Here is a 17,605-nt window from a genome sequence, read left to right as displayed (position 1 = left end):
TGTTTGTTTTTACTCCTGAACTTCCTCCAATCATTTTCATGATGTCCATCTAGTTTGCTTCTATATGCCATATTTTTCTAACTGTGCTCTTTCACAAAAGCTCTCAACCTATAACCTATGTACTTATTATGGACACAATATGCTTTACATTAGTTCTCTTGTTGTTATTAGTTGTTGTTATTAGTCCCATCCTTCAGCTCCATTCATCACCTCCTATCTATCTCTTAACACCATCAATATTGGATTTCTATTTGCCATATATCTTTCAACTGTACTGTGATGTTTTACAAAAGTTCTGAACCTTTCTATTCTCATTGTTTCTACAGATCGGAAATTGAAAATAAACATTTTTGCTAAAAGTATTATTATATTATTGATCGATTGACTTTGACTTTTCAGATCACCCAGTAGTGCTATCTGCAGGGTTAGCTCCAGGTAAATATTGCAATCCTTTAGCCATTCCTGGACCTGTGTCCAAAAACAAGCTACAAATGGACAGTACCAAAACAAATGATCTAATGATTCTGTCTCTTCGCAGCAAAATCTGCAGAGCTGGGAAGATTGTATTCCCCATATAAATAACATTCTATTGGTAGCAAGAATTTTATATAATAATTTAAATTGAAAAATTATAAGTTTTGAATCCGGCGTCGTTTTGCGTATCAATTCATAAACACTATGCCATGGAATCGGTACGTCAAAAATATCTTCCCAACTATTTTGCAATCTATATGGGACGGCTGTCAATCCTTTGGTCCTTAAATGAAACTGATATACTTTTTTATTTATCACAATTTTCTTTAACCAATTATATTCTTTAATGCAAGGCCGACAGACAAGTTCCTTACTTTTTCCCCCTTCCACTTTCCTTTTCCATTTTTGCGGTAATGCTGCAATTATTTGGTTGTAATTTTGGGTAGAGCAGACATTTCCATATGTTTTTGTTAGCTGCATGTGCGACATAACTCCACCAGTCCTACCGATAATATCATTTAAGAAGATTATACCTTTTTTAAACATTTTGTCAAAACAAAAAGGTTTTTATCAATTAGATTTGATATAAATTAACAACAGGTGCATCAAGTCTCCTAAGCCCACAACACGTTTCAGAGTATATTTAGTACTGTAGATGTGACACATATTGTATTGCTTGGTTTATCAGTGTTATATCGGACTCAAGGTAAGACTCAGTATCTCTCTCTGGGTTGTATTGATAGCAGATGGTTATACTGTACATGTGCTTTCCAACAAGGTAAGAGCTACACTGAACAGGGGCCGTTACGATCTACTGATTTATGCATGTCCCTTGGTGCGCTGTCATGCCTCTTTATCCTATGCAATGAATTATATTTTGTGTATAACTTATTTTCATTTTCTCCTGAACATTTGATCCTGCAGGGCAAAGCAGCTGTGGTTTGTGTCAGGTGAAACTGCTCTGCTTGAAAATGTTTGTAACAACTGAACTCTAATCAATATTTTGTTCCCTCATCCTGTAGCCTTTAATCCTCACTGTGGTTTGTGTGTGTACACAGGTGATATAACTTCTTGATATTTCTAGCAGTGCGAGTCAATGTCTGTCATTGCCATTGTCTGTCCAGTCTGACCAACCCTGAAAGGAAACCAACGGAGCTCAGGCGTCCCCAGTCTCCCACGATGAACATGGAAGTTAACTTTGACCCACAGACAGAGTGGGTAGGGATCCTTGTCTAATTTAATTACTTTCTTAATCACACTCCCAGCTTGTAAATATTGTTCGGAACTTCTCCCCCTCAGTGTCTTTAGTTCATATACTTTATTACACACAGTACACATGATTTCACCTCAACTTTGACAAAGGAAGGGGCTGTAAATCAGTATGTCTGAACATGGGGCACAGTATAGGCTTGGGTCTACGGTACAAAACACCTGCTGTGTTTGGGCCTGGGAGATATTCTATGTTGGGAAGGCCTAAGGATATGTATCCAATTATGGAGACCCTGTGAGGGCATACAGTACATCAGTACAGTGTAATCTAGAGACATGATCTAGGTTAGTTATGAAACGTGGAGATGTCTTCAAATTAACACCACTGCATTTACATTTACAATTGAATAAATGAATACAATTATATTTAAACTTACTCAACAAAACTTTCCAGTGGATATTTTGTCTCAAATTGTAAGCAGCTGAAGGACCAACACCACATACAATCGGCAGAGTAAATTCAATATGATTTGATTCAACATTCCGGCTTGTAGAAGACCTGAAAGGACCATTTCCAGAATCAAACACTATCATGTTCGAGATGGTATTTTTAAAATGTACTGTCTGGTCCCCAGGCAAGATCTAGGTAAGGGAAGACAGGGCTTGGTGGAAAAAACGATTGTCTGTGAGTGTTAGTCTCATTCCTAGGTTAAGGCCACAGTCATGTCACTTACTGCATGGTTCTGGAATGAGGTGCAAAAAAGATTCTACCAAACCCACTACCCCTCCAGCCCTTCCACCGAGGTCAAGAGATATGGGGAGTTTGGAGCATGTTACACATTCTACTCGGCAGGTCAGAAGCAGTTTATGGCTCTTCAACATTGTTATTTGTTCAAAAGTCTATTTTGTACACACTGGCTTTACATTTCTGGTTCCCAAATCTCTTAATAAAACAAGTTAATTTGATGTTTTTGTGATTAAAGACACTATTCCAAATACATTTCCATGAGTTAAACCCATTTCTCAAAAACGGCAATGCCATATTCTTTTAATTTTTATTAGTAGTATTTTTTCTTTTTTCCTTGATTAGCCTTTGTGAAGTAATTTGTGCACTTAATTTCAATTTCCAGTCTTTCATGTTCATTCAAAATACATCTTTGGGGAATTAATTAAAAGTAACTGTTGGTTTCACACTTACTGTACAGAGACACTTATATTAAACCTCTAAAAACATCACATTCTGTTTGGGACTGACCTCAAAATGTCCTGGACCTGGACCGTCATTCGGATACTTAGATTAGACTATTCAATTATTCTGTTTGGGACTGATACCTCAAAATGTCCTGGACCTCATTCGGATAATCAATTATTATTATTAGCTCTGTGGTTGCCATGGCGCCTTGAGGTCACCTAGGCAGAGAGCTGATGTACATTTTGTAAATATTTGTAATAATTAATTGTTTTCTAGAATTTTCCATTACAAACTTTTTGTTTAATGAATGAACTATTAGCTCATTATTAAAATCTAAATAGTTTGAATCCAGCATTTTCAAAACTGAAGTTGGCAGTTGGTTTTTGGCTAGCTGGCTAGCTAATGTTAGCTTACTAGTAAGCAATGTTTTGATTGGATTACGCCAACTATCTGGATGTTGAGGATTGAAAGAAGCCCGAAGGCAGAGGTGTAAATAGATGATAGATGACCATGGCCGTATGGAGGACTAAGTTATAAGGCTACTCCTGAATTACTATTAAAGTGTGGTGTGCTTTCTGGCTGCCGTAGCATCACTCAAGTGGGTGCTGCATTTTGGTAGTAGTGAAGAGTAGCTAGCTAGTCTAGTGGCTAGTACGGAACTCTAACTTAATCTGACTGAGTCTTACTACGACGCCACAGACGGTGTGGCTGGCAAGACACCATGATGACAACGTGCTGCCTGCTGCTCCCAGCTCTCCCCTTGACTACCTCCTTCCTCTGCTAACCTCACTCAAGCTATGAACTTTCTCAACCATCAGTCTCTTGACCGTCGATCAACTCATGATGATTAATGATGTTGTTTTTAAATTGCTAGTTTTTTTTATTGTTGTTGCTTTAGAGCACTTTGAGGTTTCTTTATGTAATGAATAGCGCAATATAAGTTGAATAAATTATAATAATAATTATTATTATTATTAAATTCAAACTATCTCAATCACCTTTCATGGCAGAGTATCTTAATTTACATTATCCTTGTAGAGGGTAGTATGACCATAATATGATCAAGGTAAATGTTTTTGTGTTCCTTCAGAGCATACTGTATTCCTTCAGTCCATGACTGATTCCAATCTGGAGTTTAAAATGTATGTCCACCATTGACCCTCATTGCTTTGCTGGCTTCCTCAAGAGAACCTGCCTTAGGCTGTGTGCCAAACACTTACCCATTTAAAGAGGTGATGAGGAAACTACCCAGAGGAGACAAGAAACACATCAGTTCTAGCACAATAAGGCTTCTCTCTTTCTTCCATCCAACCTCACAATTTTAACCAACCCTCTTCTCCTTGAGCACTCATTGCCAGCCATTTTAACCTGTTCTTATGTTGGGGGACTTATGTAGTCATGAGTCAGTGGCCACATAAAGTGATGCTCCATAACCTTTGTGTAATTTCAGCCAATAGTTTTGAAAGTGGTGCTTGCGAGCCAAAACGGGTCCCCATTTTTTGTGTACTACGTCATCCAATTGTGTACTACGTCATCCAGTTTGTACAATATGTTACACATTTGTTGTGTTTAAGATCCCGGACTGCATATTTAACTAACAGTGAGGATTATGTTTATGGAAAGACTGGGTAAATTGATTTCAATGAGAACTGGGGATTCTGTCTAAAATTTCACTAAAGCCTCCACTTACGAACGGAAATCACAAATTTGTCAAAGCAAGCTGCATATAATGAGGTGAAACAGAACAAATTCTCCGGGGTGGCAGTCTACGGATAGTCCTGTGGTTCTATGAGGTGTGAACGACTAGCAGCCTGTTCTTGGCAGAAGAGTTCAACCACAGTATATGAGAATGATACCTTGTTGGAAACTGCATCATGGATATCATGTTTGCCATGTGAGTGTGAAGCATAGCTCTGCTTGTGGCTGCTAGGAGAGAGAGAAAAGAGAGAGCCAAAGGGGTGGGGGCGGGGAGCTGAATTTTCTGCCAGGGATTTTGCTGCAAGCAGAACACCTGCATGCTTGGTGGGCTCTTTTGATGGCTCTGAACTTGGGGTGAGGGTAAGTACAACACTGTATCTCCTTCGTCAAATCTGTCTGAATGTCACATAACTCTATCGCACCTGACATGCACTTTCAGTGAGGGAGGGGAGAACAGACATGCCTCTGTGGGATCAATCACTAGCTCATTACAACCCATTACAAGCCTTTAAAAATAAATGGAGTGACAGAGGAAGCAAAAACCATGGCTAGTGCTATAGTGTTGGGTAGCCTATATTCTAAAAGTTCAACAAGTGCTGTGTATGAGGACTTATCAACGAGGAGAAGAGAAGAACTGCAATGTTATAGATGGCCCAGGCCTCTAGGTATAATGTCAAATAGGAACTGCAACAAAAAAAACAATGCTTATAAACATTACATGTGTGACATTGTAATTATGAATGGCTTTTTCTACCATTCTGTTGAAAGTTTCCCTTTCATTCTATCTGACAATGTTAAGCTTTTTGCTGTCTCAGAACCTGTTCAACTGGCGAGTGAGAGATAACCCTCCCATGATCCATCACCCACTCCCTCTCTCATTCCGATAACATGACAACACCTCCACATTGAAGTCATAGGTCAGGGGTCAATGCAATAAAGTGGTCAGCCTGGTTCACACACTATGGAGAGTGGTTGGAATGCTACCCTGCAGAGGCTCCCTGTGTTAGCATTGACCAGCCCAACACGACTCTTAACATGACTTTCTTTCTGAACGTCTGTAGGTTAACACGGCCTACTGGCTGGACAATCTACAGGAGGCCATGCTCTCCTGTAAGGGGGAGATTATTTTCTCTGGCTGCAGGTACTAGAGAGAGAGAGAGCACTGTCTGGTCCTCCCTGGGCTGACTTTCTACAGCTCCAATATTACTGCCCCGGACCTCTGCATGGCCCCTGGTCTGTAAATCCCTCCTCTGAGTGTGCAGGCCGGGGCCAGATTGGGTTCCAGGGCCCCTCTCTCTCCCTGTACTGACCAGGCCCATAAACAGGGGGCTTTCATGAGAGATCACAGGTGCTTATTTACAAAATGGCAATTTTCTTCTTCCATAATTCCATGTTACTGCATTACCAGATCTTATCACTAGGCAAGTATCATATTCCTGAGGTTTTAGACTTTAATGAAAGATGCTTTGCCTCCGGCTGTTGGAGGCTAAAGCAACAAGGCCAGGATTCCTGCTGGTCTTTGTCAGGGAATACCAGAGGCAGACAGAAGGCAGGTCTGGGGTCAAGGACAAGTATAGGGAATTAAGAGGGAATGCTGGGTAGCAAAACATTTAAGGTGTCCGTAGGCAACCAATCATGTAGCTCTATTTCAATTTCAGCTCATTAATGTTTAATTTACATAGGTTGTTTCACTTGTAAGATTGACGATATTGTTTGCCAGTTTCACTAAATTGTCCATACTATAATACCTATAATTTGTTAACTATCTGATAGATATTTGTTGGAAAAACATTGCTTTATATTACGTTTAGTGTTAATTGTAATAAAAGTATATCTTGTAACTGAAAATGTTCCGAACATTTTGTTATGGAACATTATTGTCCTTAAGATTTTGGTAACAAAGCGGAATCCTGTCATTTCAAACATAAATCTGGATCACTCCAATCAGTATAATATGTTATGTTTCGTATAGTGTGTATTAAATTCTGGAATTCCATCATCCATTTCGTATGATATGTTTTTTAAAATATATATTTCTTAAAAACACTACTGGTCAAAAGTTTTAGAACACCTATTCATTCAAGGGTTTTTCTTTATTTTTACTATTTTCTACATTGTAGAATAATAGTGAAGACATCAAAACTATGAAATAACACATATGGAATCATGTAGTAACCAAAAAAGTGTTAAACAAATCAAAATATATTTTATATTTGAGATTCTTCAAATAGCCACCCTTTGCCTTGATGACAGCTTTGCACACCCTTGGCATTCTCTCAACCAGCTTCATGAGGTAATCACCTGGAATACATTTCAATTAACAGGTGTGCCTTCTTAAAAGTGAATTTGTGGAATTTCTTTCCTTCTTAATGTGTTTGAGCCAATCAGTTGTGTTGTGACAAGGTAGGGGGGTATACAGAAGATAGTCGTACAGTGGGGGAAAAAAGTATTTAGTCAGCCACCAATTGTGCAAGTTCTCCCACTTAAAAAGATGAGAGAGGCCTGTAATTTTCATCATAGGTACACGTCAACTATGACAGACAAAATGAGAAAAGAAAATCCAGAAAATCACATTGTAGGATTTTTAATGAATTTCTTTGCAAATTATGGTGGAAAATAAGTATTTGGTCAATAAAAAAAGTTTCTCAATACTTTGTTATATTCCCTTTGTTGGCAATGACACAGGTCAAACGTTTTCTGTAAGTCTTCACAAGGTTTTCACACACTGTTGCTGGTATTTTGGCCCATTCCTCCATGCAGATCTCCTCTAGAGCAGTGATGTTTTGGGGCTGTCGCTGGGCAACACAGACTTTCAACTCCCTCCAAAGATTTTCTATGGGGTTGAGATCTGGAGACTGGCTAGGCCACTCCAGGACCTTGAAATGCTTCTTACGAAGCCACTCCTTCGTTGCCCAGGCGGTGTGTTTGGGATCATTGTCATGCTGAAAGACCCAGCCACGTTTCATCTTCAATGCCCTTGCTGATGGAAGGAGGTTTTCACTCAAAATATCACGATACATGGCCCCATTCATTCTTTCCTTTACACGGATCAGTCGTCCTGGTCCCTTTGCAGAAAAACATCCCCAAAGCATGATGTTTCCACCCCCATGCTTCACAGTATGTATGGTGTTCTTTCGATGAAACTCAGCATTCTTTGTCCTCCAAACACGACGAGTTGAGTTTTTACCAAAAAGTTATATTTTGGTTTCATCTGACCATATGACATTCTCCCAATCCTCTTCTGGATCATCCAAATGCACTCTAGCAAACTTCAGACGGGCCTGGACATATACTGGCTTAAGCAGGGGGACACGTCTGGCACTGCAGGATTTGAGTCCCTGGCGGCGTAGTGTGTTACTTATGGAAGGCTTTGATACTTTGGTCCCAGCTCTCTGCAGGTCATTCACTAGGTCCCCCCATGTGGTTCTGGGATTTTTGCTCACCGTTCTTGTGATCATTTTGACCCCACGGGGTGAGATCTTGTGTGGAGCCCCAGATCGAGGGAGATTATCAGTGGTCTTGTATGTCTTCCATTTCCTAATAATTGCTCCCACAGTTGATTTCTTCAAACCAAGCTGCTTACCTATTGCAGATTCAGTCTTCCCAGCCTGGTGCAGGTCTACAATTTTGTTTCTGGTGTCCTTTGACAGCTCTTTGGTCTTGGCCATAGTGGAGTTTGGAGTGTGACTGTTTGAGGTTGTGGACAGGTGTCTTTTATACTGATAACAAGTTCAAACAGGTGCCATTAATACAGGTAACGAGTGGAGGACAGAGGAGCCTCTTAAAGAAGAAGTTACAGGTCTGTGAGAGCCAGAAATCTTGCTTGTTTGCAGGTGACCAAATACTTATTTTCCACCATAATTTGCAAATAAATTCATTAAGAATCCTACAATGTGATTTTCTGGATTTTTTTCTCTCTCAATTTGTCTGTCATAGTTGACGTGTACCTATGATGGAAATTACAGGCCTCTCTCATCTTTTTAAGTGGGAGAACTTGCAGAATTGGTGGCTGACTAAATACTTTTTTCCCCCACTGTATTTAGTAAAAGACCAAGTCCATATTATGGCAAGAACAGCTCAAATAAGCAAAGAGAAATGACAGTCCATCATTACTTTAAGACATGGTGTTCAACCTTCCCAAGTTCTCTCACGTCACCCCGCTCCTCCGCACACTCCACTGGCTTCCAGTTGAAGCTTGCATCTGCTACAAGACCATGGTGCTTGCCTATGGAGCTGTGAGGGGAACGGCACCTCCTTACCTTCAGGCTCTGATCAGTCCCTACACCCAAACGAGGACATTGCGTTCTTCCACCTCTGGCCTGCTGGTCCCCCTACCTCTGCGGAAGCACAGTTCCCACTCAGCCCAGTCAAAACTGTTCGCTGCTCTGGCACCCCAATGGTGGAACAAGCTCCCTCACGACGCCAGGACAGCGGAGTCACTGACCACTTTCCGGAGACACTTGAAACCCTACCTCTTTAAGGAATACCTGGGATAGTATAAAAGTAATCCTTCTACCCTTATAATAATAATAATAATATTGGAAAGTGGTTGTCCCACTGGCTATCATAAAGTGAATGTACCAATTTGTAAGTCACTCTGGATAAGAGCGTCTGCTAAATGACGTAAATGTAATTGTAAGTGCAGTTGCAAAAACCATCAAGCGCTATGATGAAACTGGCTCTCATGATGACCGCCACAGGAATGGAAGACCCAGAGTTACCTCTGTTGCAGATGATAAGTTCATTAGAGTTACCAGCCTATTGCAGCCCAAATAAATGCTTCACAGAGTTCAACAACAGACACATCTCAACATCAGCTGTTCAGAGGAGACTGTGTAAATCAGGCCTTCATGATCAAATTGCTGCAAAGAAACCACTACTAAAGGACACCAATAATAAGAAGAGACTTGCTTGGGCCAAGAAACACGAGCAATGGACATTAGACCGGTGGAAATTTCTCCTTTGGTCTGGAGTCCAAATTGGAGATTTTTGGTTCCAACCGCTGTGTCTTTGTGAGACGTGGTGTGGGTGAACGGATGATCTCTGCATGTATATTTCCCACCGTAAAGCATGGAGGAGGAGGTGTTATGGTGTGGGGGTGCTTTGCTGGTGACACTGTCTGTGATTTATTTAGAATTCAAGGCACACTTAACCAGCATGGCTACCACAGCATTCTGCAGCGATATGCCATCCCATCTGGTTTGTTTTTCAACAGGACAATGACCCAACACACCTCCAGGCTGTGTAAGGGCATTTTTACCAAGAAAGAGAGTGATGGAGTGCTGCATCAGAAGACCTGGCCTACACAATCCCCTGACCTCAACCAAATGGAGATGGTTTGGGATGAGTAGGAATGCAGAGTGAAGGAAAAGCAGCCAACAAGTGCTCAGCATATGTGGGAACTCCTTTACGACTGTTGGAAAAGCATTCCAGGTGAAGCTGGTTGAGAAAATGCCAAGAGTGTGCAAAGCTGTCATCAAGGCAAAGGGTGGCTATTTGAAGAATCTCAAATATAAAATATATTTTGATTTGTGTAACACTTTTCTGGTACTACATGATTCCATATGTGTTATTTCATAGTTTTGATGTCTTCACTATTATTCTACCATGTAGAAAAAAATAAAGGAAAACCCTTGAATGATTAGGCGTTCTAAAACCTTTGACCGGTAGTGTATATATTGCTGATAGATTGTAGCTTTCATCAATGTAATTGTCTTCATTATTCCCAATCCCCCATATATGTTTTGTAAATATACACATATGCAGTGCATTCGTTAAGTATAGATAGATTGTAGCTTTCATCAATGTAATTGTCTTCATCATTCCCAATCCCCCATATATGTTTTGTAAATATACACATATGCAGTGCATTCGGAAAGTATTCAGACCCCTTGACTTTTTCCACATTTTGTTACGTTACAGCCTTATTCTAAAATAGAGTAAATCGTTTTTTTCCCCTCATTAATCTACATGCAGTAAACCATAATGACCAAAGAAAAACTTGATTTTAGAATTTTTGCAAATGTATTAAAAATAAAACACCGAAATATCACATTTACATGAGTATTCAGAGCTTTTACTCAGTACTTTGTTGAAGCACCTTTGGCAGCTATTATAGTCTCGAGTCTTCTTGGGTATGACGCTACAAGCTTGGTACACCTGTATTTGGGGAGTTTCTCCAATTCTTCTCTGTGGATAAATGTGCAAACATTTCTAAAAAGCTGCTTTTGCTTGGTCATTATGGGGTGTTGTGTGTAGATTGATGAGGAAACTAAACAATTTAGTCAATTTTAGAATAAGGCTGTAACGTAAGAAAATGTGAAAATGTCACAGGGTCTGAATACTTTCCGAATGCACTGTATATATAAAATATATATTTATATATATTTATTAAAATATAGATATATTCCTTTATTATTTTCCATTAACCCTACGAGCCCTCTCCTAATTGGAGTAAACTAATGGACAACAACACTTAGGCTTCTACTTCCAGCTTATACATAGTATATACATTTTACGGACACAATGTATTTTCCAATAGTTATCTTTTGTTTGTTTTTAATCCCATCCTTCAGCTACACTCAACCCCTCCCATCTCTCTCTTAACACCATCTATTTTTAACAGTGCTGTGATGTTTCACAAAAGTTCTGAACCTTTCTATTCTCATAGTTTTACAGATAGCTAAAAGTATTATATTATTGATCGATTGACTATGACTTTTGAAATCACAAAGCAGTGCTATTTGCAGAGTTAGCTCCAGGTAAATGTTACAATTCTTCAACCATTCCTGGACCTGCTACCAAAAACAAGCTACATATGGACAGTAACAAAACAAATTATCTAATGAATCTGTCTCTAAGCAGCAAAATATGCAGAGCTGGGATGGTTGTATCCGCCATATATATACAGTGGGGAAAAAAAGTATTTAGTCAGCCACCAATTGTGCAAGTTCTCCCACTTAAAAAGATGAGAGAGGCCTGTAATTTTCATCATAGGTACACGTCAACTATGACAGACAAATTGAGAGAAAAAAAATCCAGAAAATCACATTGTAGGATTTTTAATGAATTTATTTGCAAATTATGGTGGAAAATAAGTATTTGGTCACCTACAAACAAGCAAGATTTCTGGCTCTCACAGACCTGTAACTTCTTCTTTAAGAGGCTCCTCTGTCCTCCACTCGTTACCTGTATTAATGGCACCTGTTTGAACTTGTTATCAGTATAAAAGACACCTGTCCACAACCTCAAACAGTCACACTCCAAACTCCACTATGGCCAAGACCAAAGAGCTGTCAAAGGACACCAGAAACAAAATTGTAGACCTGCACCAGGCTGGGAAGACTGAATCTGCAATAGGTAAGCAGCTTGGTTTGAAGAAATCAACTGTGGGAGCAATTATTAGGAAATGGAAGACATACAAGACCACTGATAATCTCCCTCGATCTGGGGCTCCACGCAAGATCTCACCCCGTGGGGTCAAAATGATCACAAGAACGGTGAGCAAAAATCCCAGAACCACACAGGGGGACCTAGTGAATGACCTGCAGAGAGCTGGGACCAAAGTAACAAAGCCTACCATCAGTAACACACTACGCCACCAGGGACTCAAATCCTGCAGTGCCAGACGTGTCCCCCTGCTTAAGCCAGTACATGTCCAGGCCCGTCTGAAGTTTGCTAGAGTGCATTTGGATGATCCAGAAGAGGATTGGGAGAATGTCATATGGTCAGATGAAACCAAAATAGAACTTTTTGGTAAAAACTCAACTCGTCGTGTTTGGAGGACAAAGAATGCTGAGTTGAATCCAAAGAACACCATACCTACTGTGAAGCATGGGGGTGGAAACATCATGCTTTGGGGCTGTTTTTCTGCAAAGGGACCAGGACAACTGATCCGTGTAAAGGAAAGAATGAATGGGGCCATGTATCGTGAGATTTTGAGTGAAAACCTCCTTCCATCAGCAAGGGCATTGAAGATGAAACGTGGCTGGGTCTTTCAGCATGACAATGATCCCAAACACACCGCCCGGGCAACGAAGGAGTGGCTTCGTAAGAAGCATTTCAAGGTCCTGGAGTGGCCTAGCCAGTCTCCAGATCTCAACCCCATAGAAAATCTTTGGAGGGAGTTGAAAGTCCGTGTTGCCCAGCGACAGCCCCAAAACATCACTGCTCTAGAGGAGATCTGCGTGGAGGAATGGGCCAAAATACCAGTAACAGTGTGTGAAAACCTTGTGAAGACTTACAGAAAACGTTTGACCTGTGTCATTGCCAACAAAGGGTATATAACAAAGTATTGAGAAACTTTTGTTATTGACCAAATACTTATTTTCCACCATAATTTGCAAATAAATTCATTAAAAATCCTACAATGTGTTTTTCTGGATATTTTTTTCTCATTTTGTCTGTCATAGTTGACGTGTACCTATGATGAAAATTACAGGCCTCTCTCATCTTTTTAAGTGGGAGAACTTACACAATTGGTGGCTGACTAAATACTTTTTTTCCCCACTGTAGGTCGGGGTGCCTTGTAAGGATCCGGTGGCAAGTGGGTAATCTGCCTCTACCATCAGTCCTATTAGCCAACGTACAATCATTGGATAAGAAAATAGACGAGCTACGATCACGAATATCCTACCAATGGGACATTAAAAACTGTAATATCTTATGTTTCACCGAGTCGTGGCTGAACGACGACATGGATAACATACAGCTGGCAAGGTTTACGCTGCATCGGCAAGATAGAACAGCTGCCTCCGGTAAGACAAGAAGTGGCAGTCTGTGTATATTTGTAAACAACAGCTGGTGCATGAAATCTAATATTAAGGAAGTCTCAAGGTTTTGCTCGCCTGATGTAGAATATCTCATGATAAGCTGTAGACCACACTATTTACCAAGGGAGTTTTCATCTATATTTTTCATAGCTGTCTACTTACCACCACAAACTGATGCTAGCACTAAGACCGCACTCAATGAGCTGTATAAGGCCATTAGCAAACAGGAAAAACGCTCATCCAGAGGCGGCGCTCCTAGTGACCGGGAACTTTAATGCAGGGAAACTTAAATCCGTTTTACCTCATTTCTACCAGCATGTTTAATTTGCAACTAGAGGGAAAAAAAACTCTAGACCACCTTTACTCTACACACAGAGACGCGTACAAAGCTCACCCTCGCCCTCCATTTGGCAAATCTGACCATAATTCTATCCTCCTGATTCCTGCTTACAATCAAAAACTAAAGCAGGAAGCACCAGTGACTCGGTCAATAAAGAAGTGGTCAGATGACGCAGATGCTAAGCTACAGGACTGTTTTGCTAGCACAGACTGGAATATGTTCCGGGATTCTTCCAATGGCATTGAGGAGTCACTGGCTTCATCAATAAGTGCATCAATGACATCATCCCCACAGTGACCGTACATACATACCCCAACCAGAAGCCATGGATTACAGGCAACATCCGCACTGAGCTAAAGGGTAGAGCTGCCGCTTTCAAGGAGAGGGACTCTAACCCGGATGCTTATAAGAAATCCCGCTATGCCCTCCGACGAACCATCAAACAGGCAAAGCGACAATACAGGACTAAGATTGAATCGTACTACACCGTTTCCGACGCTCGTCGAATGTGGCAGGGCCTGCAAACTATTACAGCCTACAAAGGGAACCACAGTCGCGAGCTGCCCAGTGACACGAGCCTACCAGACGAGCTAAAATACTTCTATGCTCGCTTCGAGGCAAGCAACACTGAAGCATGCATGAGAGCATCAGCTGTTCCGGACGACTGTGTGATCACGCGCTCCGTAGCCGATGTGAGTAAGACCTTTAAACAGGTCAACATTCACAAGGCCGCAGGGCCAGACGGATTATCAGGACGCGTACTCCGAGCATGCGCTGACCAACTGGCAAGTGCCTTCAGACCACCATAGTCCCTGTGCGAAAGAACACTATGGTAACCTGTAGAACAGACTACAGACCCGTAGCACTCACGTCTGTAGCCATGAAATGCTTTGAAAGGCTGGTCATGGCTCGCATCAACACCATTATCCCAGAAACCCTAGACCCACTCCAATTTGCATACCGCCCCAACAGATCCACAGATGATGCAATCTCTCTTGCACTCCACACTGCACTTTCCCACCTGGATAAAAGGAACACCTACGTGAGAATGCTATTCATTGACTACAGCTCAGCGTTCAACACCATACTGCCCTCAAAGCTCATCACTAAACTAAGGACACTGGGACTAAACACCTCCCTATGCAACTGGATCCTGGACTTCCTGACGGTCCGCCCCCAGGTGGTAATGGCAGGTAACAACATATCTGCCACGCTGATCCTCAACACGGGGATGACTGCATGGCCAGGCACGACTCCAACACCATCATTAAGTTTGCCGATGACACAACAGTGGTAGGCCTGATCACTGACAACGATGAGACAGCCTATACAGAGGAGATCAGAGACGTGGCCGTGTGGTGCCAGGATAACAACCTCTCCATCAACGTGATCAAGACAAAGGAGATGATTGTGGACTACAGGAAAATCAGGACTGAGCACGCCAACCCCCCCCCCCCCCCCCCCCCCCTTTCGCTGCTACTCTCTGTTTATTATCTATGCATAGTCACTTTAACTCTACCTACATGTACATACAGTTAAAGTCAGAAGTTTACATACACCTTAGCGAAATACATTTAAACTCAGTTTTTCACAATTCCTGACATTTAATCCTAGTAAAAATTCCCTGTCTTAGGTCATTTAGGATCACCACTTTATTTTAAGAATGTGAAATGTCAGAATAATAGTAGAGAGAATGATTTATTTCAGCTTTTATTTCTTTCATCACATTCCCAGTGGGTCAGAAGTTTACATACACTCAATTAGTATTTGGTAGCATTGCCTTTAAATTGTTTAACTTGGGTCAAACGTTTTGGGTAGCCTTCCACAAGCTTCCCACAATAAGTTGGGTGAATTTTCGCCCATTCCTCCTGACAGAGCTGGTGTAACTGAGTCAGGTTTGTAGGCCTCCTTGCTCGCACACGCTTTTTCAGTTCTGCCCACAAATGTTCTATAGGATTGAGGTCTGGGATTTGTGATGGCCACTCCAATACCTTGACTTTGTTGTCCTTAAGCCATTTTGCCACAACTTTGGAAGTATGCTTGGGGTCATTGTCCATTTGGAAGACCCATTTGCGACCAAGCTTTAACTTCCTGACTGATGTCTTGAGATGTTGCTTCAATATATCCACATAATTTTCCTTCCTCATGATGCCATCTATTTTGTGAAGTGCACCAGTCCCTCCTGCAGCAAAGCACCCCCACAGCATGACGCTGCCACCCCCGTGCTTCACGGTTGGGATGGTGTTCTATGGCCAAGCAGTTCTATTTTTGTTTCATCAAACCAGAAGACATTTCTCCAAAAAGTACGATCTTTGTCCCCATGTGCAGTTGCAAACTGTAGTCTGGCTTTTTTATGGTGGTTTTGGAGCAGTGGCTTCTTCCTTGCTGAGCGGCCTTTCAGGTTATGTCGATATAGGACTCGTTTTACTGTGGACATAGATACTTTTGTACCTGTTTCCTCCAGCATCTTCACAAGGTCCTTTGCTGTTGTTCTGGGATTGATTTGCACTTTTCGCACCAAAGTACGTTCATCTCTAGGAGACAGAATGCGTCTCCTTCCTGAGCGGTATGACGGCTGCGTGGTCCCATGGTGTTTATACTTGCATACTATTGTTTGTACAGATGAACGTGGTACCTTCAGGCATTTGGAAATTGCTCCCAAGGATGAACCAGACATGTGGAGGTCTACCATTTTTTTTCTGAGGTCTTTTGATTTTCCCATGATGTCAAGCAAAGAGGCACTGAGATTGAAGGTAGGCCTTGAAATACATCCACAGGTACACCTACAATTGACTCAAATGATGTCAATTAGTCTATCAGAAGCTTCTAAAGCCATGATTTTCTGGAATTTTCCAAGCTGTTTAAAGGCACAATCAACTCAGTGTATGTAAACTTCTGACCCACTGGAATTGTGATACAGTGAATTATAAGTGAAATAATCTATCTGTAAACTTTGTTGGAAAAATTACGTGTCATGCACAAAGTAGATGTCCTAACCGACTTTCCAAAACTATAGTTTGTTAACAAGACATTTGTGGAGTTTTAAATAATTTTTAATGACTCCAACCTAAGTGTATGTAAACTTCCGACTTCAACTGTATTACCTCAACTACCTCGACTAATCTCTGCCCCCACACATTGACTCTGTACCGGTACCCCCTGTATATAGCTTCACAACTGTTATCTTACTGCTGCTCTTTTATTTGTTATTTAATTTTTTACTTAACACTTATTTTTCTTAAAACTGCAATGTTGGTTAAGGTCTTGTAAGTAAGCATTTCACTGTAAGGTCTACACCTGTTGTATTCGGCGCATGTGACAAATTACATTTGATTTGATTTGATGTTTCGTCCAGGTTAAAAACCTGTCTGATTAGGATGAATAATATTCAACAATACCTTTTTAATTCTATGTGCTTTTCATTTTACTAGAATTTTTGCATCACAACACTGAAGTGTAAGGGGCCTCCAATTTTTTTTAGGGGAAGGGTTAGCTACAGTGGCGGTCAGTGCGGTTTATGATGAGGGAGGACGATTTTATTTTTCATGAGCATGTCCTTATTTTTATTTCAGCATGTTGTATGACTGTCATTCATATTCCATTCACCCAGTTCAATGTAACATCGATAGGTTTAGGCTACAACATGATACTCAAATTTTCCCTATACCCATCATGAGGTTGCTACAGCGTAGGTGCACACAGGTCGACAGAAAATGTTGAGATGACAGACAGTGACATATGGACAGACAGTGACACATTCAATACCGCCTTGCACACCACACTCCTGCCTGCATCTAGCTTATCTAGGGTGTAATCATTAGTCTAACATTAGCAAACAATCGTTTTTTTCTATTGGACAAATTCAGGTATTTTTTTATCCCTGTTTCGTTTGTTCTGTTTAAGAAATGTTTCTCAACAGAA

This window comes from Coregonus lavaretus, assembly GCF_964263955.1.
Source record: "Coregonus lavaretus genome assembly, chromosome: 17".
Lineage (NCBI taxonomy): Eukaryota > Metazoa > Chordata > Actinopteri > Salmoniformes > Salmonidae > Coregonus > Coregonus lavaretus.
The sequence above is the reverse complement of the archived record's forward strand: the minus strand, read 5'-3'. Positions refer to the sequence as shown.